Raw genomic sequence first — 26,107 nt, 5'->3', positions numbered from 1 at the left:
GTATATTTTTGTTCTCCATAAAGTTTAATTCCCCTTCCTTTATCTCTATACTAAAATTTAAGTGACTTATCACAAGCATATCTACCTCCTGCAAAGAGAAATGTGGAGCCCTGAAAAAGAATCAGTTATTGCAAGGGCTCCCCAATTGCCAACTTCTTCCACCATTATTATTATTATTATTTTGTGAGCCATTGTCTGACAGGACCAAAGAGATTCTAAGGGCTCCCTGCTGCCATAACAATGTGAATCAGAATGCTTTTGGATTTGGGTACAATTGTGTGTCCATTAACACCCTAAAGTTCAAGGTTACCTTCAACCAACCTCTTTAGCTGCAAAATAGTACTTATGAATGCTTCCCTACCTTTTTCATGTCTTGGCACACATAGAAAATGACAAATTTATCTGATCACTGAGTCGAGGAGAAGTTCCTCAAGATTGCCCAGATTTTCCTGCGTAGGCTGCAAAGAGGTTACCTCTTGGAATGCACATTCCCTCTCTCAGGGCATACAAGAAACTGGTGGTGGTTTTTGGAGCCATGGGAATGACTAGATCAAGTGAAGTTTTTTTTCTAGAAGAAGGACTGGGTAAACTTTGGTACAGGGTGGTTGAGGGAAAGCTGCAGGCTGATATGGCCAGGCACCTGGGCCTTCCCTGTGTGGCTTACAGGTACCTGGAGAACCTTGAGAAACTGACGAGGGTAGACTGGCCCTGGACCAATTTGATGGCAAAGAGGAGATGAATTATTACCAGGACATTGCTATTCGCATGACCAGTATGAGGCTGCTCTGTTATTTTGAGACCTCCTCTCCTACTTCCTGCCCAGAAAATCCCAACTACTTGGTGAGCATGGGTGACATCCCCATAAATGGCATGGCTGTGACAGATCGGGGGCTCATGGTGTTCAGCCTGCTTGAGATGCAGAAGAATGTGCTGTCCCAAACACAGGGCTCAGAACCTGGAGGAACACTACAGAAGAATGTGCTGTCCTTGGGTCAACGCACACGGCAAGGCCAGGCAAGATGCTGAGACGACTTCAGAAGCCTACAAAAAGCTTCACTCCCCTGTGCCCTAAGACCTAGAAGACACATTCTGTGGTGTGCCCTGAAACCTGAGAGCAACATTAAGTTGACCCCAATACTCAATCCCAAGGCCAGGACACTGGGCCAGTGGCTAGAGCAGCGCAGGTGAGACTTGCCCCACTGTGATCGTGCCTGTCTTGCAACTCTCTGGGGAGATGGGAGGCACAGTGTGGTCACTCGGATCCTGTCTTGTCACAAATAAAATTTTTTGAAAGCAAAATGCATTGTTTTTACAAAACAAATTTAAAGATCTCACTGCCCAGGAGGCCGCAGCCATCCTAACCTACCTGACCTGCCAAACCAGAAGGGACAGGATCCCTCCCCCAGAACCCTCTGCAATATCGTGCTGCTGAGCTGTTTTCTCATTGGTTGGAGCTGTCATTGGTTATAGGCCTGAGTGTGGAGCAAAAGTGAAACATTAAAATGAGAAACAAAGCAGATCATGCTCTGGCAAAAGAACAGTTTAAATTCTATCTATTGGAAGAAATGAGTAACCAATCTTTCGAAATCAGTAGTCAGAATTCAACTGCAGCATGGTCACAAAACAACCCATACTCTACCCAGATGGGCGCGGAGAGTGTTTACTTTGCTTCTCTCTCACTGTTCTGATTTCCCTCATGAGTATCCACCCACTGGGTAATAGGAAAAACAAACTAAACTATGTTTAGTAATGAGCTGGTAAAATTGGTCTGTTTGCAATAATATAAACTGTTCCAGGTTAGGATGAGTACTCAGTCCCACAGCAGTAATATGCAAGCTCTCAAATTTCATTGCCTGCCTGCTCTTCCTCAAGACTGCCTGTATTCTGGATAAAGTGGCCATTGTAATTCATCCTCCCAAACAGAGACTTTGATTTTTCAATTCTAAAAACACGTGCCTGAAATAACAAATAATACATATAAAAATAATACACACAATCCCTCCCTATCCCCGATCCATTACTCCTGCTAGCAATATCCTTCCAACATGTTCTCTGAAGATGTACGAACATAAAGGAACTTTAAATACAGGTGCCTTCTTTCTAATTGTTACAGGGAACCACAATATGCATTTTATTCTATAATTTTTTAAATTTTATTTTACTATTTTATTTTTGAGACAGTCTCACTCTGTTGCCCAGGTTGGCCTCAAACTCCTAGGCTTAAGCGACTCTGCTTCAGTCTCCCAAGTACCTGAGATCACAGGCACACACCACCATACCTGGCTTCTGTCATATTTATTTTATAACTACTCCAGGACGTGTTTGAGGGAGAAAAGGAGTGCTACTAATAATTGTGCTACGAAAACAGGCATGAATCGGTGGTGGTGTTCACCCCAGCTATGGAGAAGAGGTGTGGCTGAGGCAACCTCACATGGCCGTTTTGTGTCTTCTATTTACACTCCAGTCTGTGCAACAAAGTGGCTGAGCTGGGCTGCTTCCTGTCCTCTGAGGCACTTCTGGCTTCACTGGACCTTTAGGGGTGATGTGCTGCAGCCCCTGCTGGAGACTGGGGAGCCATCTTTTTCCTTTTGGTTTAAATCTTGATGTCTAGATTCACCATGGCATTCTTTGAAGCCTTGTGAACTCTCTGCTGGCTGATGGCATGCTCGGCATGACTGTGTTCTCTTTTTGTGGCAAAAGGGCACTGTGGGGATTTTAGCATGCCACTCATAGGCCCTGGGCATCCAATAGCATTGCTTCATTCATCAGCCACCCATTTGCCCTTAGCACCTCTGAGTCATTACTTTGCACCATCTTGAATATGGTGCTGAGCTGGTGGTTGGTGTTCCTAGGAGACCTGGAATTTCCCCTTCCTCAGACTTCCAACTCTGAGGTTCCCACGTTTCCTTCATTGATCTGGGTGTTTCCAAAGCTCTTACTTTCTGCTCAGGAGCTGGGGTGGTTGGGGGCATGTGAGAAAGAGAGAGAGAGAGAGAGAGAGAGAGAGAGAGAGAGAGAGAGAAGAAGGAGAAGGAGGAGAAATAAAATCCCTGGTTTTGTCTCTATAGTCTGACTTTCCTTTCCTTCTGCCACCTCTCTGTTCCTGAAGGGACTGGCTACAGGCTTCCTATTTTCTCCATGTCCCAGCATCCTTCTCCTTAAAGATTATAGTCTACTGACTCAGTTGTCATTGAGAGACCCAGGGATTTGCTCTCTATGTGATTTGGGTCCATTTGATGTGGGTTCCTGACCTGGGTCATCTAATTGGTTTTTTATCCTACAAAATTTTTTTTGGTGAAAAAACTCTCCAAAGAAACCCACTTTCAAGCTCACCCATTACTGCAGACTCATACAAAAATCCAGCTCAATGGTCCATGTTAAGCAAAGACAACATGGTGGTAGCAGATGCCTGCTTTTCTTCTGAGGCACTCAAACACATGTTATAAAATGGCAGGAGGCTTCGGTAGCTACTACACATAGCAGCACAAGCCCAGGTGTTTACTCTGGCTGATTTTTTTTTTTTTTTTTTTTTTTTTTTTTTTGCCCTTGAGCTCAGAACAAGGTCAAAGGAAAAGAAAAGTGAGAAAAGGGGCTCCCACCACCCACATCACTGCTACTGTTTCAGCTCATCAAAACAAGAGTTTAAAACAGTTGCTGGAAAGTATCTTCATAGAAACAGCAGCAGAGAGAAAAACCTGCAGTGAGTGTTGATACCAGGCAGAGTCTCTCCTTACTGGTCTTGCCCTTGTCTTCTCTCTCTCTTGCTTCTCCCACTAGCTGGGGGTCGAATCCCATTTCCCCTGAATTCTCCTTCTGTCCCCAGTGTTGTAGGGAACCAAGTCCTGTCCCAGACCCTCTGGTTAGTGCTCCTGGGATCCTCAATAGGAAACAACAGGGCGGTAGGCCAGGGAGTGGGGTGAGGAGCACAGCATTTCAGAGAAAGCAGGCCTGGGTCTGAATCGCAGTTCAGCCAATGTTGTGACCTGTGGCAATTTAATTATTCTGAGGCTTAGTTTCCCCATCTGTCAATTTCTCATCATCTTAATGGGCTGTTCATGACTCACGCCCTCTGCCCTTAGAGTTGGTTTGATGTTTCTTTTGGATACAAAATTACATATAGATGGGTCATAAAGGAGAAGAAAAAGTCCCAGACTTCCCCAGGACTCAGTTCACTTCTTAGGCAACCACTGTTTGCCTGGCACAGTGCTAGGAAAATATAAAAATATGAAATGATGAAATATTATTTTAGAGCATAAGAATATGTTGGATGTCATAACTCCAATAATCACACATTACAGAGCAACCTCCTTTAGTTTAATGACTAAAGAGCACTCTAGAAAACATCCTTGCCCAAATTCACAAGGAAGAACTCGGCTCAGATGCTAGGCTCATGTCCTCAACAGTTTCCACCAACTCAAATAACAACATAACAAAACCTAAGATACTTGACTTTTGTTGTGACACCTTTAAAGCATTTGACATACCAGGTACTGTACACAGCTTGGGAAGAAACTCTAAGCTCTCTGAAAATTTCCCATCTCTCATGGAAACTCCCAGTTGATGCTTTGTACACTACAGATACATGAAGTGGTTCTGAAGAGCAGGCAGCAAAGACTGGAGCAAAAAAGCAAGTCCTGAAAAATTCCTCCTCTGGTCCTGCGTGGTGATGCCTGCCTATAATACCAGGGACTCAGGAGACTGAAGCAGGAGGATCTCAAGTTTAAGGCCAGCCTCAGCAACTTAGCAAGACCCTGTCTCAAAATCAAAAATAAAAAGGGCAGGGGATGCAGCTCAGTGGTAGAGTGTTACTGGGTTCAATCCCCAGGACCATAAAATAAAATAAGATAAAATAAAATCAAACAAAATCCCTCCTCCATAAGGAAGACCAGGAGCCAAGAGTTCAGCAACTCTGCTTCCTTCATGACTGGAGGCCTCTTCTCCAGTGGTGAGCACTGACCCCCTACAGCAACTGTGTCCAAGTGCTGTGATTTGGAGCATAGGGCACAGGACACAGTGGCCAGAGTTCCCAGGAATGTTGCCTTTTTTCTGTGGTCTCCTGTTTTCAGGGTCTGAAAAGTGTGTTTCTTTTTCCAATCCCTTAATAAACTCTTCTGTGAGATCGGAAGCATGGGCTATTACAGTGACCCGAACATCCATCTGCTGCAAATGCTTTTGTAGTTCCTACCTCAGCCCAACTCAGGCCACTCTTTTACTCTTGGAAACAGGAAGTGGGAAAAATCAGGTTATAGAAGAAGTAGAGGCCAGGAGGGTGGGGGTGAGCGGAGGCAAGATACAGTGGTTGCTGGAACAAGTGTTGGTTGGGTCAGTGAGGGTACCGGAAAAGTGGGGGTGGGCAGTGGATTAGAGTGACAGTCACTGAGGGGCAGCTCTGCCTGCCCAAGTGACTAGTGTCAAAAAAAAAAAAAAAAAAAAAAAAAAAAAAAAAAAGGCAGACAAAAACCCAAAACCAAAGCTGGTGGAGGGAGCAAAACTCAAACATCAAAGTGCTAAGAAGAGATTTTGATCAATAACATACTGATGCAATAGGGAATAGAGTCTGCCCACGTGAACTCAAGTCAACTTCGATTTGTACAGGGGTGACTGAGTATTTTAAAGGGAGGAGGAGGGAGTATGGAGGAGGGTGAGCAAGGGCAAAGCAGAGTCAAAAAATGACAAGTTACAAAAAGCAAGAAAAGGGGTGTTGGTGCAAGAAACACATCTGGGTTTGTTAACTGATAGTTATTGAAGCTAGGCTCCTGCCTTCCCGCAGAGGCTGGGTGACAGGTGTTGGTTGGTACAAACAGAAAATGATTTTGGCAGACCTGCGTTTTCTTAGGCAGGTATTTTAAGAGGGATAGGGTTGTCTTAGGAATGTGGACTTGAATTGTTAGAAACCATGTTAGGGTTTGTTCGCGTCTTTATAGGCCAAGATTGAGACCTAGTTGAGAAGAGGGCTCAGAGAAGCCTGACTAGAGTTGGGTCAAGAAGAGAGTCTTTGTCACAGGCCTGAGGTGGCCTCATCAGCAGTGACCTTTCATGTGAAACCCCCTTTGATTCTGGAACCATATTCACTAAGCATGCACTCTGAGTGGGTTACACTGTGCTGGGCCACCTACCCACGTGATTAGCTCTCCTTGCCAGGGAAGAACTTGGGAGGAGAGTGGTGGGATAATTTGAGCCCTACCCTGGGTGCTCAGGGAGGGGAGGTGCCAGCCAATGCAGCTGTGGAAACAGCCAGCCTTGGAGTGGAATTTGGTCCACATCATGGTTCTGTCCCTCGCCGTGGACAGGTGATTCACTCCTCCATTTCCTCATCTATAAAACCAGGGAAAGGCCTTTCTCCTTGGACTGGTGAATGAGAGAAGTGAACAGCACTTAATAAGTGTCTCATAAATGTTTCTTTCTTTCTCCTTTGGAGCAAAGTTCAGGAAGTGCCTGATTTCATAAACTAGTCAAAGACAAAATTCCCCTTGTACTGTTAGTTGTTTGGAACTTAGAAATATATTTAGATTTCCTAGACCACTCACACTCATTTCTGTTAAAGGTAGAAGGTTCACTATATGCAAAAAGCAGAGAAGCAGAACATATTTTTGCCTGCTCGTTTCAACATTCAAGATTTCTGCAAGTGAGAGAGATCTTTTCCTCTGAAGGGGCCCATGGGGACAACTCTTCTGAGACTGCAAAACTCAAGCTCCTGTGCTCTGCCCTTGTCCCCCACACCTGCAGTGGTCTCTGAATATGAAGGCAACAAATTCATGTCAGGCAGACTTAAGTTCCTGTATAAACAGACATCCTCCACTTACGAATTTTGTGGTGTGGAGCAAGGTGCTTAATCTACCTAGGCCTCAGTTCCCTGGACTGTGAAATAGACCAATAACAGTACATTCCCCAGAGAGTTATTGCAGGGAGTAAATGAGAAATGCCTGGAAAGTGCTTGATGGAGCCTCTGGTTGGATTCTAGACCAGGGTGTCCATCTCCACAGCCCGTGTTCAGGAACCATTTAGAAAACTGATGGTCTCACACATAACGGTGATGGTTCAGCGGCCTCTTGTCCACTTGGCCCCTGGCCCTTCCACAAGGTATCCAGTTCAGAAACAAGAGGTGGGGGGTGCCGTCACACCCCACCTGCCCCACAGTTACAGACTGGGGCTGAATGGTGGTGTTTCTGCAGTTTATACAGACAGAATAGTTGTGGAACCAGAAGAAAATGAACTCTAGAAATCCTGACCTTCCTAGCCATATGCAAATTCTCTTTGGAAATTTTCCAAGAAGCTGCATTAGGCCCCAAGTTCTCTTTGGATCTGGAAGGAGACTACCACTGACTGAGAAGTGAAGAGTACCCAAAACATGGATTCACAAAACAAACTCATTTCATCACAGTGAAGCTTATTGTTGGAGGAGAGTGAGATTCTAGAAAATGATTACTTATTGTTGCTATCCCTGTGAGATCAGGAGATCCTTTAGATTTTGACCTATAACCCTAGGTAGGCATTAGAAATGCTTCGATAGCACCCTTGATGGTGCTGGGGATGGTGACACATGCCTGTAATCCCAGCCACTCTGGTCTCTGGCTAGGATGATCACAAGTTCTAGGCCAATCTCAGCATCTTAGTGAGATCCTGCCTAAAAATAAAAAGGACATGGATGAAGTTCAGTGAAAAGCACCCCAAGGGGGCCAAAAAAAAAAAAAGAAAAGAAAAGAAAAGAGAAAAAGAAATGTGACTATGTACCCAGCAGTTAGCCTCCTCATTCACTCATTGATTCACCAAAAACCCTCCCATCCTACTTGGCACAGCAGGGAACAAAACAGAAAGACCCTTGCTTGCCTTATATGACTGACCTTCAGGGGACATAGACATGCACCTATCTTTCAGAAGTAATTCCAGAGTATGGGATTATTTCTGAGTCAAGAAAAAGTGAAAGTAGGTAAGGATAATAAAAGCAGTAGGAGAGCAGAAGGAGAAGAGTAAGTAGAGGTGGTGATGCTCACATCAGAGCCCAGAGGAATATGCCATGTCTTCAGGATGCTGCTGGTTGTTACCATGGTTACTGGCCCTTGATAGCCAGCCACCCCTGAAGTTGAAAGTCCATCTTGTTATTTTTGTGTCATTCACTTCTGACAATCCCAAGCCTCTGTGTGTGTTGACTAAAATTCACGAGTGCACATCAAATACTCAGGAAATGACCCAGAAATCCTCACATTTGATTCTCATGCCAAGACCAGGCATAGTTACACAAAATTCACATATTTTACCCAAAAGATTGTAGGGACTTCATTGGATTCTGAGGTGTACTTATCAGAATATGGTTGCAAATCTAGAAAGCAAGCTGTGTTCATGGAAAATGAGGAAATCAGAGGTAGGGCGAGGGTTGAGGGACATGAAAAGTCTGAAACATGAAGACTGCTAGGATGAACCTAAGTGAGATGCCCCAGTAAGATGTCCAGGTTGACAAGAAACCTTGAACGTGTGGGTGTTGGGTGTCCAATAGTTCTAAGCAAAGCATGGGTGTTTGTGATAAAAATTAACTTACCCTTTTTTCCATCTTCCTAAGGGTCATCTGTAGCTACCTGACCTCCAAAAAAACTCTCTGTGTCATGCACAGAGCACCAAGTAGACACCTTCATCTCTCCCAACATGTGCATTGTTTCCTGGACTTCTGGTGGACGATGGCAAGGACTTCCTCCTTCCTTGGTAGGAAAACCAAGCTGGATGGGAAGGAGCTCAACTCCAGTGTCCCCTTGCAGGTGTCCTTCCGAGCCTCTTTCCCTGCCCACCCCTGTATTTCACACTTCCCACCTGGCTGTGCCCCATGTTCTCCCCAATCCAGCAGCCACCATGTTTGGTTTCGCTGAGTGCTGGCATCATCTAAGCTATCTCAGCACAAATATGGAAAAAGAAAAGTATCTTTTCCTGCTGATTTCAGCCACAATTGGGACTTTTTAGTAAACATTGTTTAATAAACAAGAAGGAAAAATAAAACAAAATTCAAACACATCCATGTGAACGTCTCTCTGGTAAGCATCTAAATCTTTACAGATTGACTTGGGCATAAGGCATGAGCCCCAGGCTATTGAAACTGGACTCAGCTCTTCACCTCTTATAGTAAATTTAGCTGGCACTGATTATTCTTCCTGTCAGAACCCGATTGGAAATGGAAGGGATGGGGATGGTGGTTTCCAGGTCATCCTTACTACTTTCATCTTGCACCATAGTTTTGATCCCTCTGCTCTGGTTCTGCCCACTGGTTGGAAGACAAACCCATCCCACCTAACCTGCTATCTTCCCCAACCCTACACAGAATGATAGGTAGGGAGGGAGGTAGATGACAAATGGATGGATGGATGGATGGTGGATGGATGGATGGATGAACAGATATATGGACATCTGTCGTGGTTTGGATATAAGGTGTCCCCCAAGAGCTCCTGTGTTAAGGAAGGAATATTCAGAAGTGAAATTATTTGATTATAAGAGTTGTAACCTAATCAGTCCAGCTGGGTGGTAATTGTATGGTAGGGGGAAGGCTGGAGGAGGTGTGTCACTGGCAGTATGCCCTGGAAATTTTTCCCCGGCAGTCCCTTTCCCTTTCTCTCTGCTTCCTGGATACTATAATCAGAACAGTGCTCCTTTGCCATGTCTTTCCACCATGTTTTTCTACCTCACCTTGGGCTTAGATCAATGGAGACAACACACCATGGACTGAACCTCTGAAACTAAGAATCAAAATAAACTTTTCCACTTCTAAGTTGTTCTCCTTGGGTCTTTTGATCACAGCAACAGAAAGATGAATAACATGATAGATGGGAAAAGAATAGCTGTTTGAATGTTCATAATAATAATTCAGTAGAGACTATGGAGAGAGAATGAGGAATTCTGGTGTGACATCCTTGAGCAGGTAAGAGGCCATGGGGTTTAGTGCACAAGTGAAGCAATAGCTTAGGTAGGAGAATGTACAGAGGAGAGGGATGAGGATAGGCTGATTGACATATTGATGGAAGATTTATTCCCATAATTTCCAATTTTATGGTGAAGTAATAAACTACATAAGGGGCTAGGATCCATGGTGGAGGAGGTACTGCTGGTTTGGGAAGAAAGAAAGTATGAAAAGATGTGCAATTGACTCAGTTAAGGAAATGGTACAAAATTTCCTACTTGAGATTTAAGGTTGTGAATTAAAGTGAGGCCACCAGTGTGCCTTGGGATTTTCCCTAGGTTCACTGCATTGCAGACTGGGCAGTTGGAATGAGCCAGAGTTAGAGTTTTGCCTGGGGAGTGGCAAAGCAAGAGGCACAAGGGAGTTGAAACTTTATGCAAAGAGGGGATTATAATGACCTCCTGGGAGATGAAGGGCTGTGGAGGTATGGAAGGACAGCATGGAGATGGTATGATCAATGGATGGAAGGACTTGACTGGGTCAAAGATCTGAGTCAGGGTTTTAGAGGAAGAGAATGGGAAAGAAAGAGTGGTGGTCCAAGAGTGGGGCAGACGTCATGAGGTTACGAAGCGAGGGCAATTATTGGTCATGGTGTGATCATGGCTCAGCCTGTGATCATGATCATGAAATGGCTAGGGCAGGGGACAGTGTGATCATTAGATAAACAAGTGCCACACACTGAGAAGACAGGCTGGGAGAATTATTAAAATCAGAGGTCAGCAAACTCTACTCCACTGGCCAAACCCAGCCTTCCACCTGCTACCAATAAAGTTTTATTGGAACAGATGCGTCCATACATTTATGTTTTCTGTGCTTGTTTTCATGCTATAGTGGCCATGTTGAAAGCAGAACATACCTAACATCTGGCCCTTGACAGAAAAAGTTTTCTCTCCCCTGACATAAATGGAGCTTGCATATTGTTTATAGTTTTAAGTGAACAAACCATGTTCTATGTCAACAACAATAAAATGAAAACTGAAATAATTTCTATAACAAATATTCATGGTGCAACAGCTATACACCCTTAAAACAACAAAAACAAATTTTTAGTACAGAACAGTCTGTTCAGCTTTATGGTGACAAGATACAGAATAAGCATCAATTTAATTTGAATTATATGCTAACAGTTTCATAAATATTCACAAAGTGTCATCCTATTTTTATCGTAAGATATGAGTGCTGCCTGCTCTCTCTTCTGAAACTACCAATGTATCGGCAAAGGCTGAATTAGAAATAACATGTTTTTAAATTCCCACTTCTGTATTGGTGAAGTCCCAGTTGTGTGATGTCATTCCAATTCAGTCAACTCTGGACATAATTAAATTTTCTATGATCAACCTACAGATGTTCTATCCTTTCAGAGATTCCACTCACAAAGACAGGAAACTAATTTTTTAAGAGACATTCCCAAGTTTCTTTGTCTAAATTGGGTCTTTATATTCCCTAACCCTTCAACCTGCTCAATTATACAATTAAGAAAAATAAGTCAGACTATTTTCACATACTATCAAAATTTTCACTCATATTTACAATTTTTGTAGATTTCAGAATTTATATATAATTTTTATTAGTAGTATTCTTTCAGTGTATAACTTTTCTTTCAAGTACTGTGAACATTTCATTTGTTTCCTATTTTGAAATTATTTTAAAGCAACTTTTAAATTTACTTCTATAATTAAATTCCTTCTGATCCTAACTTATGCATTCTTGACTCATTTCTTGTAAGATAGGAGGAGTCCAATAATATTTTTGTGGGTAAGGATATGTGAATAGTACGTTTTCTTAGGTCTTGCAAATGCCATACCTTTTCATTGTTTTCTCTTATGAATAATATTGGCCTACAAAAGAATTTTTGAGTTATACTTTTTATGATTCAAAACTCTAGATAGAGTTCCAGTGTCTTTTTATAATTATTGAATTACTGATGAGCAAAATTCTAAGGTCACACTGATTATGCGTTTTTCTCTAAGCAGTTTCAAATTTTTTTGATTGTTCAAAGGGACATCAGCAAAGTAGAGAAAAGGGACCAGTGGGTGGGAGGAAGAGTGGGAGGGGAGAAGGGTTGGGAATGGATATTGGGAAAAATCAAATTATATTGTTGTATCATGTGCATGTATAAATAGGTAACAACAGATCCCACCATTACATTTATCTTTAATGCACCAACAAAAAATATGAAATGTGGAAGAAAGAAAAAGAAATCAGTGTTTCCTGGAGAAGTGACTCATGGTGTTGGAATAAATCACATGGTAAACTTAAGACCTGTGGAGCCAGGTGTGTTGGCATACACCTGTAATCCCAACTACTCAGGAGGCTGAGGCAGGAGGATTCCAAATTCAAGAGCAGCATGAATAACTTAGTGAGATCCAGTCTCAAAAAATAAAAAGGGACTGGGGATATAACTCAGTGGCAGAGGGCCTCTGGGTTCAATACCCAGTACCAGAAAACCACTTCATGGAGTTTAGAAGCTTGGAGGCAATCACAAAGGCCCAATATCTGCATACAAGATAATACCTCCATACCCATAGACATCTACAGATTTAGATATAATGACATTTATCATATTTAGAACCTTTTTAATAAGGGGAATTTTATCACATTCAAAATTTTGTTCTTATTTACTATGAAAATTTAAGCATTCCTAAAAATTAAGTCATATTTTGAACTCTAATTAATTTCCCTTGATAGAGTGTATTTGAACCCTTAGACTTTGATATTTTCCATATCAGGAAATAGTTCTCATATCTCTGACAATTTTTTTTTATTTAGTTGCTCTGCTTTCTTCTTCAGAAACACAAATCTTATCCACAAGGTAGTTCTGTTTCTCTGTCATCTTCTTTCTCCTCACTTGCATCTTTGTTCCCATTCCTTCATGTCCTGGGAGAGTCTCTCAACTTGCTGTGGACATCGCACATTCTATTTTTGCTTCCTCAGTTCTGCCCTTCACAACCTTCAACAGAGGCTTGGTTTTGCTATTGTATTTTCAGATTTTCATACTATACTTCCATAGCAATCTGCTGTTATTCAAACCAGAAACCCCAATTTATCTGGTTCCTTACATGCTTCTCTAGTTCATCAACAGAGTTGTTTCAAACTCCAAAATATTTCTCCAAAGTATCCATTTGTCCCTATCACTTCAAGGTGCCACCATTTTCTCCTTCTGTTCCTTCCTCCACTGTTCCTTCTAGTAGGTTCTCTATACGGTCATTGGAGTAATTATATGCATATATACTAAAATATATGTACGTGTTTGTAATAAGTGTGTATAAGTATAACACACATATGCACACACTTCCACACATATGCATACTTGATTTCTTTCTTTTTTTTTTTTTTTGTGGTACTGGGGATCGAACCCAGGGCCTTGTGCTTTGGAGGCAAGCGCTGTACCAGCTAAGCTAACTCCCCAGCCCCATACTTGATTTCTTTTGTATTTGAAACCCAAAGTACTGCCAGGTGCCATGGTGCATGCCTGTAATGTCAGCAATTTGGGAGGCTGAGGCAGGAGGATTGCAAGTTCAAGGGCAGGCTCAGCAATTTAGTGAGGCCCTAAGTAACTAGGTGAGTACTTGTCTCAAAATATGAATTAAAAAGGACTTGGGATGTAGCTCAGTGGTAAAGCACCCCTGGGTTCAATTCACACTAAAAAAAAAAAAAAAAAAAAAAAAAAAAACTCCAAAGTACTTTGCCTGACTGTAAAGTTCTACATGAACTGACCATTGCCATTTACCAGGTACGGTGACTCTTTTCCAGTTCTCCTAATATGCAGACCTCTTCTCACCTTAAAGACATGCTACTTTCTCTGCCAGTGATATTCTTTACTTGTTCTTTCCATAGCTGGTTTAAAGTAGTAAGATCTCTTACAGAAGCCTTCTCTTACTACATTTTCTAATACACTTGGTCCACATTATCTGTGGGATACTCATCCAGATTTGACCAACTATGGATAAGAATATTGGAAAAAAATTGTATCTGTACTCAACACGTGCAAACTTTTTTTCTTGTCATTATTCCCTAAACAATACAGTATAATAAGTGTTTACATAGCACTTTCGTTGCATATCATAAGCAATCTAGAGATAATTTAAAGAATTCAGAAGGATATGTAGAGGTTATGTATAAATACCATACCAGTTTATAAAGGACTTGGGCATTTGCAGATTTGGGTGACTTTTTTTGTTTGTTTAGTTTTGTTTGTTTTCTAAGCTTCTCTCTCTTAGAATAAATGCAGATTAAAAGGGAAATGGAAGATGGGTGGATAGCACAGAAAGGAACCATAAACTCAAAGTATCTCCCTGTGATTTTCTGGTTGATTCAGAGTTCAGATCCTGTGTCCTGCAATGAGAGAGTAAATTAGAGGTTGCAAGAATTTTCTTCGAATCTTTTTTTAAGTGATCTCAGTTTCCTGAAATGAAACCTGTACAAACCAGGCATGGTGCCACATACCTGTAATGCCAGCTACTCTGGATGCTGAGACAGGAGGATCACAAATTGAAGGCCACCCTGGGCAACGTAGCAAGAAATAAAAAATGGAAAGATCTGGAGATTTAGCTCAGTGGTAAAGTTACCCTGGGTTCAAGAAAAAGAAAAGGAAAAAAAAAAAAAAAAAAAAAAAATTGAATAAGACCGTTGGCCTTTTTCTGTGTTTTTCATTTAGTTATTCATCAATCTAGTTTTGGTGATGGTGAGAATTTTGATTTCTGTTTTCTTTTTTTTTCTGGTGGCTGAGAAAAGAAAGTTGCATTTAGGGGTTGCTATTCAGATCTCATTAGAAAAAAACAAAACAACAAAGCTTATTTTTTACATTAGACACGGAGATGATTTTCCTGAAACAGCATAAATAATAATCATTAAATATATGTATTTTCCTTCATCAACTGTAAATTAGAAGTTAGCAGTCAAAGAAATTAGAAGAGCATTTCTACTTAAAGTATTTCTTCCTCTTAGCTATAGTAGATTCTTATTTTACTTTATATTTTTAATCCTACTAAAGTAGGAAAAAGCCAGGTGCAGTGGCGCATGCCTGTAATCCTGGCAGCTCCGGAGGCTGAACCAGGAGGATCATAAGTTCAAAGCCAGCCTAAGGTGCTAAGCAACTCAGTGAGACCCTGTCTCTAAATAAGACATAAAATAGGGCTGGGGATGTGGCTCAGTGGTCAAGTGCCCCTGAGTTTAATCCTGGTTACTCCCTCTCCCCCCCGCCAAAAAAAAAGTAGGAAAGATAGCTACTGCCTATTTCTCTTTAAATTTAATCCCTCTCCTTTCTTTTCTATTATCAACTATGTATGAACAGGAATGGGTTAGAGAAACAGAAAAGGAGTCCCTGGAATGCCCCAAAAGAGGATGTTCATTCTTATACAGGGTTTTTGAGCATTATTATGGGTAAAACAGAACCAAAGAAGTTACACAGATGTATATATCATTCAGTAACAGAGAGAACTTTAAATATAAATTTAAGAAATATTTTAATATATAAATTACATATTTATGTGTAAACATATAATATGTACGGTTATATAATACAAAAATGTAACATTTCAATATTAACCTGTATTTATGTATACAATTACATATAAACATATTAAATGTACTTTCCTATTGACTATATTTTAATTATATAAAGAACATTTAAATATATTTAAACTTCACCCTGTTGATGAAATATATGTTTTGAGACTCTTGTGGTTTTGTTTTAAATACCGCCCCCGCCACACACACACATACACAGCGACTCCATCCTATTTACTTTTAAGACAATAATCTAGGGATCAAAACTGAAAACTTTAGCTCATGGTGGCACTACAAGCTGTCGACTGTAGATTGACACAAAATCTGGACGGGAGCCAGTGCAGTTGGTGAGCAAATCCTTGAATAAACCCTTTGATATTTTAAAGCTAAAGCCATTTCAGCTGAAAGCAGGTTCAGGGAGAAGGGATGAAGACTGTATTTTGGAAGCAGAGTCCCACCTAGTGGCCATTCATTCACTTGCTGGCTTGCAAAATTGAGTTCTAAGAACCCTTCAGTTTCAGGGGGAACATCTCTCCTGTTTTTATATTTTCCCCCTGCTTTTATTTTGTAGAAGGTGCCTGGGTTATATGTCAGCCTCCACCATGCCCTCGGTCAGGAACGTTTGCATGTGGTTATCAGGTATCCATGTGTGATCGGATAGAAGGGTCAGGACTCATCCTTGCTGTTTGATGGTTATCATCGAGCAGCTGGAGATTCTGTAGATCTAGAGTGTGAGGGAAGAGGAGACTGTCTAGTTTGCAGCCATCATTTTCCAAGGGTCTTTATTCCACAAGCCTGGCTTGCCGGGAGGTCAAATCACATGATGGGCCTGGAACAAAGTGAGAAGAAAATCCAAGCACAAATCTGCTTGGACAGCTTCAACACCAATTTAGTGATGGGGTGCTACGTCCTCTCCACAGGGCTGAGAGGGTAGCAGATGTTACTGGTGGAAGGGTCCCTGGAAGAAATTCCCAAGCGGGAGGAAACTCTATCCATAAAATGCACTTTTTGTGCAAGAACCACAAAGGACTGCTTTTAAAATCCATCGAATGAACAAAGATTCTCTGAGACTCATGCTCCACACCTGCACAGGTATTTGTGAGATGGGCATGCTGATAGGGGGCAAACAGGTTGATTTTTATGTGGGTAATGTGGCAACATCAAGAACTTTGAAAATGATCATTACTCTTAGAATTTCATTAGAAAGACAGAAATGTGAACAAAGATAACTATACAAGGGTATTCACTCAAGGTTCCATTCTGTTAGAGAAAAACTGGACATAACCTAAATGTTTAGCTTTAGGAAAGGGGTTTAATACTGTGGTATGCTATAGTTTGGATACATGTCTCCCAAAGGCCTGGGTGCTAAAGGCTTGGTACCAGCCTATAGTACTATTGGGCAGTGGTAGAATCTTTAAGAGGCAGGGCCTAGTAGGAGGAAGTTGGTATATTGCGGACATGCTCTTGAAGTCGATATTGGGACCCTAAATTTTCCTCTTTCTGTTTGTTTTCTGGCAGCCATGGGGTAAGCAGTTTGCTTTCTACACACTCTCTGCCATGATGATCTAGCTTGTCACAGGCCCAAAAGCAATAAGCTGAAAGATCTGGACTGAAACCTCTAAACTGTGAGCCAAAATAAACCTTTCCTCCCTGTGAAGTTGATTATCTCAGGTATGTTGTCACAGTGATGGAAAGCTGAGTAACACAGTCTAAGTCTGCCTTCTGTTTGTTGTTATATCTGAATACCACAGACTGAGAATAGAGGTTTACTTAGCTCATGGTTATAAAGACTGGGGAGTCCAATGTCAAGATGCTGGCATCTGGTGAGGGCTGTCTTGCTTTATCATAATATGGCAGAGAGTATCAATGGCAAGACAAAGCAAACACTTTAGCTTAGGTCTCTCTTGTTCTTCTAAAACCACTATTGGCATCATTGGGAGCACCACCATCATGCCCTTATTCAACCCTAATTTCTTCCCCAAAGGTTCCAATGCCACATATTATTAATATATAAGGTTAGATATTGATTACCAACACATGAACTTTTGGGGGATATATTCATTCCACAGCAGTGACTATGTTTGGAACCTGGATCTGAGCTCCTAGGAATCCATGTAAATGACAGATTGAATATGCTTCTTTGCTTTGAAAGAGACGCATAGTGTCTATTGTGGGGAACACGCCCTGCCCTCAAGTCCATGGCAGGCATTGGCAGTCCATCAATGTGGGGCTTGAGCACATCCTCAGAATCCTTTCATCACAGGTCTATCAGCATTCCCTCTTCTGGCACACTTGGTCCTTCTTGGAGAATTCACCAGTTGTCTTTAAGTTGAGTGGGTCTCCATGTCTAGAGTCCAGATCCTTAACAATGCCTGTTTTGGATTAGGCTCTGTGTGAGTTTTCTGCATGTGGGTAGTCTGCATTTAGCAAAGCTATTCAGCTTCTGCCAGTCAAAGGTTAATACCCTGGAAGGTGAAAATCTACTTTAAAATTGCTAGTGAAAGGTGGGCTGGGTAGTAGGAATATAGAATTGGCTTATGTAGCAGCCTGGGTTTCCATGGAAACAAGATGCAGTTGAATCAAACCCATGAGTAAAGTTTTCCACACTGGTTTGAAGACTGGAATGAGGCTGGAAAAGGGTAGTTAACAACCATGCAGACAGAGTGAGAATTTCAACAGCAAAACCCTCCAAGACAGCCAAAGCAAATGGAAGTTATTCTCCCCTCCCCCCCAAAAAAGTGTGGGAGCCCCAGCTCCTGATGCGTGTGTCCCACCAAGGTGGTATATCTGCAAAATAGTCCAGTGTGTGGAATAAAAGTTATCGTAAGTCATTCTGGAAACATACTGCCCTTAAGAAATCCTTAATGAGCTTGGTGGTTGTAATTTGGGGTCTTTGGGGTTTAATGAAATACAGTATCACACTTTGCAGACCCAATGCCTCCCATTTACTGGTGACCCAGTTAAGAATGCCAGAGGTGTGAAGTTGTCCCAGTGGGAAGGAAGGCTTGGTGTAGCCGTCTGTGAGCAGTACCTTGGAGCTGCAGACCCTGAATTAGCGCCTTTGTTCTCCAGAGCCCATCTGGGGTGTGGGGACCCTTCTATTCTCCCATCCCTTCAGCAGCACACTATAAATGTTGGAGCCTGGGATGGCTGCCCTCTTTGTGAAGCAGGAGAAGCTGAAAAGAAGCTTGGCCTGAAGGGTGGGCTGGAGGTAGTTGGGGACCACACTTTCCATCCCCCAAACTCCCTACTCCTCATAGTGGTGAGGACTGGGTTCTCTCCTGCCAAGTGACTGGAAGTGCTTCCTGCCTGGAGCAGCAGATCTTGGCTAGTTTCTTGTTTTAAATGTATTGGTTATTTAGCTGGACTCTTTGCAAGAAATTTAGAACCACAATTTCTGAGGATAAACTCTGTTTTAGTCAGCTTTTTTGCTGCTGTGACTATAGGATCTGACCAGCACAATTATAAAGGAGGAAAGGTTTATTTGAGGGCTCACGGTTTTAGAGGTTTCAGTCCATAGAAGGCCAGCTCCATTTCTTGGGGCTCCAGGTGAGGCAGAACATCATGGTGGAAAAGCATGGCAGAGGGAAGCAGCTCACATCATCAGGAAGGAGAGAAGGAGACAGGGAGAAAGGGGGATTTTTACACCCTGGATATCAATTTTGGTGGAGGCAATGATGACAGATTTCTGGTGCTGTGATAGGCTGACAGATCTGACTCCATGTGAATGTGATAGGCCAGACTCTAAGGGAAATGACTAAACAGACTCCATTTTGCTCTGAGACTCCATGTTTTGTAGGAAATAAGTTTCTCCCATGGGAACACCCCGCCTCTGTGCCCATCATCAGTTACTTAGCATGACATGTTTAGCAATACAAAATGACAATTCTTATGTAATGAAAAAATGCTCTCTTTTGAATCCTATTGCTCCTAACCAATGTACCATGTAAACGGTAATTGTGTGGTTGTTAGTAACCATTCTCTAGGTAAGGGTCATTTTGACCCACTTCTCCCTCTGTTGATGATCTCATGATGTTAGTTTGTAATTTTGAATCATAGCAATAGACACTTATAATGATGTGATTTTTGGTATAAGAACCCCCACAACCCTGTGGTCGGGGCTGTTCTCCCAATAGCCATTTTTTGGGGCATTGTGTGAGACAGTCAGCTGGCCGGCTTAATAAAGACTCTCAAATTTGGACTTCTCAGTGGTGATCGGTCTGTTCTTAAGTCGTGCCCCATAACACTGCATTCTATACTTACAATTCAACTGAGGACGAGTGGGTCAGTCACTGCTCAGCTGCTTCAGGAAAACTAGCCTCTCACCTTGGTGGCACCCAGTGAGTATCATCAGAAATGGTTCCTGGAGTGAGCTAGCTCACAGTTTTGTCATGTACTGACCAAAAGTACCCCCACCCCCACAGTTCAACACCTTTCAAGATGCATCCTCAGTAGGCCAGAAATAGCTAGGCATTTTGTGACAACCCAGGTCATTCTTCTTGTCACCACCTACTGATTTCATTACAGATAAGCAAGAACCTTCTCCTTGCCTTTCAGTCTGGTTTGGCTTCTGGGGACTTGCCCTGGTACATGGCCTTTCTGGACTACAAGTAAGTCAGGAATGTCCACAATTCCTCTGGCAGGGCTGGATTTTAGCTATAGAGGAAGGTCCCCTTCTTGGCCTTTTGGCTTTAAGGTGACCTTTTGAACCCTCACTACCATTTTCAGCTTTCTTGGCTCCAGTTTTCTTCTCAATATCCAGCTCCTCAGCTTACCAGCCTGTGTTGTAAGATGGAGAAGAGCTGGGTCTTGTGTTGATGAAGCCCATTGTGGAATAGGTGTGGATGCAGATGCAAAAGTACCACCATTGCTTCATCAGTTGCTTGAAAGGCTAAGAATACACAGACTCATAGAAGGTGAAGTTGGAAGGGATCAATGAAATTTTTTAAACCAACCCCTTTATTCCATCAGAGAAGAAAGGCTTTGCAGAGAGCAGCAGGATCTGCCCTTATAGCATGGAAAGCAGTTCTGAGGAAATGCACATGGTGGGGATCCATGTTTTAAATCTGAATCTTGGTCAGATCTGAATCTTCTGAGTTCATGAAATGAGCAAGGGCTTGCTGGTAGGTCATTTGTGATGAGCAAGAAGAAATACAAGTCCTGTTGAAATTCACATTTTTTCCCAGGTTATCAATTAAGACATAACAATAGTTTCCCATTGCTGTTATAACAAATTACTATCAAATTACTTAGAGCAACACAAATTTTTCATTTTACACATGAAGATGTCAGAAGTCTGAAATGGGTGCCCAGCAGAGAGGATGATGGTCAAAGTCCTTCACTGAGGTTGGCGCTGGATGTGTTGGCAGGACTGCATACATTTCTGGGGTTCTGGAGGAGAATCCATTTCCTCAAGTCTGCCTGCCTCCCAGTCCTCTTCCTCCTACTGCAAACCAGCAACTGCAGTTCAAGTTCTTCCACTTCGTATGATGCATTACCCTGTGTTGGGAGAAATCCTAGTTCTTGACTGGCAGGAGCGCTCTCCTTCGACCACCTAGAAAAGTATACAACTGCTCCAGATTGACTCAGTGTTACCAAGGGAACCCGTATAGGAACCTGGTGGTCTGATCCCCATGGCACATTGTGATTGGGCAAGAAACCTATAAAATGTATGGCTGTTCCCGCAATAAAGGAGTTTGCAAGCTGCTTGCCACAAGCCTGCTTTCACCCAACTCCCGGAGTCTGGGTCTTGACTTCGCGCCCTTACCCTGCATATGAGCTAGCCCAGCACAAGAGAAGCTACAACTCTGGCCTCCTCTTCTGCTTCCATCTTCCACATCTTAGGACTGTTGTGATTTCAACTGGGCACACCATCAATCCAGAATAATCTCCCTGGTAAATTTAATTCTACCTGCTTCTTTAATCGTGCTTGGGCATGTAATCTACCTCAAACACAGGTTCCAGGGATTAGGATAAGGACATTTTTTGCTACCACAGAGCATCTTGCTTGTCAGGAGTAGTCTGTACGTGTCTGACATTTTTATCCTTAACTTTTTTTTTTTAAGTTTTAAAAAACTTTTACTGCTGTATGTTGCTCTTATTATTCTATTTTACCAGTTATTGTTTTTATCCTTCATCTTTGAAGATTCAAAGACTCTTGTTTTCTTTGTGGTGGTGTTTTCTTGTGGTAGTGTATGCCAGCAACTTGGGAAGCTGAGACAGGAGGATCACAAGTTCGAGGCTAGCCTCAGCAACTTAGCAACACCCTGTCTCAAAATAAAATAAAAAGGGCTGGGAATGCAGATCAGTGGTAGAGTGCCCCTGGGTTTAATCCCCAGTATTATACAAATTGTTATGGGGCACAACTAAGAACAGACCGATCACCAACTGAGAAGTTCAAATTTGAGAGTCTTTATTAAGCCAGCCAGTTGACTGTCTCACACAATGCCCCAAATAATGGCTATTGGGAGAACAGCCCCGACCACAGGGTTGTGGGGGTTCTTATACCAAAAATTACATTAGTCATAAGTGTCTGTTGCTATGATTCAAAATTACAAACTAACATCATGAGATCATCAACAGAAGGGGAAGTGGGTCAAAATGACCCTTACCTAGGTACAAACTAAAGAATGGTTACTAATATCTACACAATCACTGTTCACATGGTACATTGTTTAGGAGCAATAGGAATTAGAGAGCAATTTTTCTTTACATAGGAATTGTCATTCCGTATTGTTAAACATGTCACACTAAGTAACTGATGATGGGCACAGAGGCGGGGTGTTCCCATGGAAGAAGTTTAATTCCTACATAACCATGGAGTCTCAGAGCAATATGGTGTCTAGTCATTTCCCTCAGAGTCTGGCCTATAACATTCTCATAGAGTCAGATCTGTCAGCCCATCACACAAATGAAAGAAAAGATTCTTGGTTTCACAATTTGGTAGTGATAAAGAGGGTCCATGACATATTATCGTTTGCCATTTTACTTCAATATGATGGTGCCAAACCCAGTAACTTCCTAACTGGCCTCATAGGTGAGACATGTCAACACTCACTCCTTGGTTGGTCTTATTTAATGATACTCAGATTCGTTCTCATCATAACCCCTTGATAAATAACTCTCAGATTTATATTTAGGAAACATAAAATTGGATTCTGGAATTACATTCCCATGTTCAAGGATTATTTATACATTCCCCCCACACAAAAAGTAAAGATTTAAGTCCTTAGTGATACAGGTTCCCTCGCATGCTTCTGTCCTTTGGCCACTAGAGGGAGACAACTCTGAAGAATGGAGAACAGTCGAATGTTTGCTTTTGGATATAGATGGTCAAAGTACTGCTTATGTTTAAAAACCATACCCAGGGCTGACCTTATAGGCTAACAGGGAAGGGGAAAACTTCTGTCCTCATGTCCAGTGCCAACCTCAGTGAATGACTCTGCCCATCATTCCCTCTGCTCACTACTCCATAGTAACTCTTGCCATTCAAAGTCAGTTTTTTTGAAAACAGCCATCAGCCGGCACCATAACATTTTAAAAACTTCTCTGACTTTTCTCCTTGAAGGTTAATTTTGTGGAAATAAACCCAGAAAATTAAGGCATGGGGGTGGTGCCTGCCTGTAATCTCAGTGATTTGGGAGGCTGAGGCAGGAGGATTGCAAGTTTGAGGTCATCCTTAGCAACTCACTGAGATTCAGTCTCAAAACAAAAAATAAAAAATCCTAACCAAATGGTCAGAGCTGATACTATATGAAAACATGTAATCCCAAAGATTTTACAAGTGTTCTCAGGGACGCTCTAAATCAAAGGCAGTGGCTTAGCCAGATCAAACCTGTGTATCATCCATACATTATCCAACCATACCTCATCCAACCAACACAGCTCTGAAATGGGAACAAGGAGCATTCTCTCTATTAGAGATTTCTGGGTTCCCTGACACAAGATTTCCTCCCAACATCTTATAATTTAAAATGTGCAACTTCTGCTGGGTGTGGTGGCACATGCCTGTAATCCCAGCAACTCGGGAGGCTGAGGCAGGAGGATCGCAAGTTCAAAGCCAGCCTCAGCAAAAGCGAGACACTCAGGGTGACCCTGTCTCTAAATAAAATACAAAATAGGGTTGGGGATGTGACTCAGTGGTTGAGTGCCCCTGAGTTCAATCCCTGGTATCTCCCCAAAATAAAATAAAATAAAATGTGCAACTTCTGTAGTAAGGAGGTTACTTTCCACACATTAAAAGGTCTAATATGACAATTGTGTTAGCTCAGCTGAGGTGCTATGGAGAGAAGTCAGTCACAGACACCCAAGAGCCAACTTAGGAACATAGTGATTATGGACAGGGTTTGGTAAGAATTAAGTGAAGAGACTTCAGTGGAATGATTCATATGACATATTTTCAGCACACAGGGGTTTAGTGGATAAAACACATGCCCTCATTTGCCTCCCTCTTTTACATTTATGAGAAGAGTCTGATTCATCCCTGGAATCACTGCCACAAAACCAGTTGCTAATGTGGATGTGCCATATTGTTTATGTGTGTTGAGGAGGTCAAAGGATCTCAAAGTATGATAGTAATTTCATAAAACATCTTAGACAAACTAGTCCTGTTATTATTATTTGGGGGTACTAGGGATTGAACTCAGGGGCACTCCACCACTGAGCCACATCCCCAGCCCTATTTTGTATTTTATTTAGAGACAGGGTCTCACTGAATTGCTTAGCACCTTGCCATTGCTGAGGCTGGCTTTGAACTTGAGATCCTCTTGCTTTAGCCTCCTGAGCCACTGGGATTACAGGCATGCACCACCACAACTGGCAGGCTTGTTATTTTTAATCATGCTTTTGGAAATAGAAAACAGGATAGATAAATGTAAAAATGAGTGGAGATCGGGTTGGAGTTGTGGCTCAGTGGTAGAGTGTTTGCATGGCATGTGTGAGGCCCTGGGTTCCATACTCAGAACTGCATATTAATAAAATTAAACAAAAGGTTCATTGGCAACTAAAATATATATATAGGATATTTCAAAAATGAGTGGGGATCAAAGTATCATTTCAAATTTTAAAATGTAGATCCTGTGGGTAGATATATGGAAATAAAACCTTTGTGCTAGGCACACTTCTCTGTCATTCTAAAGAGAGGTCAATGTAAAGTGGCTTTGTCTTAGTTCACCTTCTGCTGCTAGAACTGAATACCATAGACTGGGTTAATTTATAAGGAAAAAAGGTTTATTTGGCTGAGGTTCTGAAGGCTAGGGAGTTAAAAATCAAGTAGCCTTCTGGGGAGGTCCTTATACCTCACTCAAGGCAGTATAGGACATCAACGGCAGGAAAGGTGCATGCAAGAGACAAAGCCTAACAGGCTTTCTATAAACAGAACCACCCTGAGAAAACCCGCTAACCCATGAACCTATTAATCCACAATTGGATTAAGTCATTTGCCAAGCCAGAGCCCTTACAACCTAATCACCTTTTAAAGCTCTCACTTGGTTTCACCTGTTAATACTTCAGACTAGTGATTGAATTTCACAGGTTTTGGTCAGGATATTCAAACCATAGCAGGCTTAAATAAACTTTTTTATTTTTCTTTCTCTTACGCAAACTTTCAAAAGTAAGGACTGGTTTGGAAATGGCCAGGTTGACCTTGCTTCACAAAAAACATTCAGACATCCAGCCTGGTGGATTCCTGCCACATGACTTCCATCTCTGGATCCTGATCTTGTTCCCATTTCCCATCCCATAGAAAGGAGGGAAAAGGAATCACAAAGAAAAGAGTTCTGCCTCCTCTCCCAAATACAGTCACACAGCCTCTCTTGCCTGCAAGGAAGGTTGAGACATAAGGTCTCAAGCTAAGAAGAAATATGTTCAGCTAAAACTCAGGAGTCGAGGGACAGTTGAAAATCCCTGCTACAGTCAATCTGGCCACAAATTTATTCAATCACACTCTTCTTCACATGGAGAATAAATAATTCTCTCCCCAAGGGAAAGAGTCACAATCCCAACTAGAGTTTGTGTGATCATTTCAACAGGTCCAGTTGGGATTCTTTGTGGCCCCACAACCTATCAACCAAAAGACCAATGTGTCCCTCCCTGCCCACCTCCTTCCACCATACCACGATCCAGTAGGAACAAGATCACTAGAGAGAAAACTTCCATTCAGGAAATGGGAGAAGGAGAAACACCCAGCAGCTACTTACCACAGCAATTATCAGGTGTAATCTTGTCCTGGATGCAGCAGGTTTTGTGAGCATTTCCAGCTATCCTCTGGCAGAAGTTTCCAGGCAGTTGTGTTCATTCTCTGACCCTTGATTCTTCCCTCTGGAATGTCCTTTCTTGCCCATTCTCCTCTTTGTGAAGCCCCTGTGATAAGCGTGCCCTTTGTACAGGGCTCTGTCCACTTCCTGTTGGTGCAGGTTCAAGGGCCTAGGGATGCCTTATGGGTTGGAATGGTCATAGGATTTTGCAGACCAGTCTTAGGATTTCCGTGTCAAATTAATTCTCTTAAAAACAAAAATATTTCCATCTCTTTCATTCTTTCAATTTTATGAGCAAAGTCAAGGATCTTAACCTACGTATAGTCAATTTACCTTCAGATTCTGATCTTTTAATGATTGTCCTCAGAGTTCTCAAATGGCATATACCTTGAGGCCATCACAAGCAATGAGC

This window comes from Sciurus vulgaris (assembly GCF_902686455.1).
Source record: "Sciurus vulgaris genome assembly, chromosome: 5".
NCBI classification, from domain to species: Eukaryota; Metazoa; Chordata; class Mammalia; order Rodentia; family Sciuridae; genus Sciurus; species Sciurus vulgaris.
This window is presented reverse-complemented; position numbering follows the sequence as displayed.